This window comes from Rosa rugosa, chromosome 3 (assembly GCF_958449725.1).
Source record: "Rosa rugosa chromosome 3, drRosRugo1.1, whole genome shotgun sequence".
Taxonomy (NCBI): Eukaryota; Viridiplantae; Streptophyta; class Magnoliopsida; order Rosales; family Rosaceae; genus Rosa; species Rosa rugosa.
In genome coordinates, this window is record NC_084822.1 from 52,363,183 (window position 1) to 52,364,324 (window position 1,142).

The 1,142-nt window shown below is 42.3% G+C and overlaps 1 pseudogene; it reads right to left on the bottom strand.

The window, feature by feature from the left end:
* Window positions 1-755: 755 nt before the first annotated feature.
* LOC133741634 (small nucleolar RNA R71) lies at window positions 756-868 on the bottom strand (annotated as a pseudogene).
* Window positions 869-1,142: the final 274 nt, after the last annotated feature.

Below are 1,142 nucleotides of genomic sequence, written 5' to 3' on the forward strand. Positions count from 1 at the left end.
CTTGTTGGGTTTTGAAATCACTTGTTTAGTTACTTTTTATTTTATTTTATTTATTTATTTCCTACTTGTTTACAAAAAAATTCCGGGAGACCCGTAACCCTGGGGCGCGTCTCCCATACTTGTAGTTACTCGGTGATCTGTTTTATTTTCCAAATTGGGTTCCGATCGCAAGCCCAAAACTCTTAGCCCATTTCGAATTCTGCTTTTGAAAAAGTGTTGTTTGGTTGATAGAATGACTTGTCCAAGAAAGTGTTTTGTAAACCAACAACCTAAACTCAAAAGGCCTTGCGGTTTCGGGTTGATGAGTTATCGAGATGCCATTCGTGACATGTCGATTCCTCATTGGCTCGGAGTCGCGGCGCTGTGGGACCCCCTCTCGGGTCACCACACCACAAGATGAGGAGGAGCTTCCCTTGAGCCATTATTCATGTCCAAGTATTGTGAATGCTCCATCTTGCATTGTGCTTCCTCCGACAAATTCCAACTTTGAGATCAAGCCTACCATGTTGTCTATTCTACCTGCTTTCCATGGCATGGCTAGTAAGAGGTCATATGATCATATAATTGAGTTTGATGCCATATGTTCCACTATGCACTTGGGAGGATTAACTTTGGAAGGTTTGAAGCTTCGATTATTCCCATTTTCTTTAAAAGATCAAGCGCGCACATGGTTTCATAAGCTCAAGCCAAGATCCATTCTCTCTTGGGCAGATATGCAAAGAGTCTTCTTGAATGCATATTATCCACATCATCGGACTACTTATATGCGGGATAGCTTGACCAAGTTCTTTCAAGAGGATAATGAGACTTTTTATGATGCATGGGAGCGCTTCAAAGATATTGAGTTAGGTTGCCCTCATCATGGACTCACCAAGTGGCTTCTTTGCGAATCTTTCTACAATGGGTTGATTATTGATGATAGAAGGAGATTGGACAATGCATCGGGTGGAAATTTTCTTAAGAAAGGTCCTAATGCCGCTTGAGATATTTGTGAGGAAGTGGCTACCCAATCCGGTCAATGGGATAATCATCAAAGGAGAAGAGGAGGTAGAGAGGACCACACCACATCTAGAGGTCGAGATTCACATGCATATGGTACTAGAGGCCATGATGATTCTATGGAGTCTAGAAGCCGAGTTGAT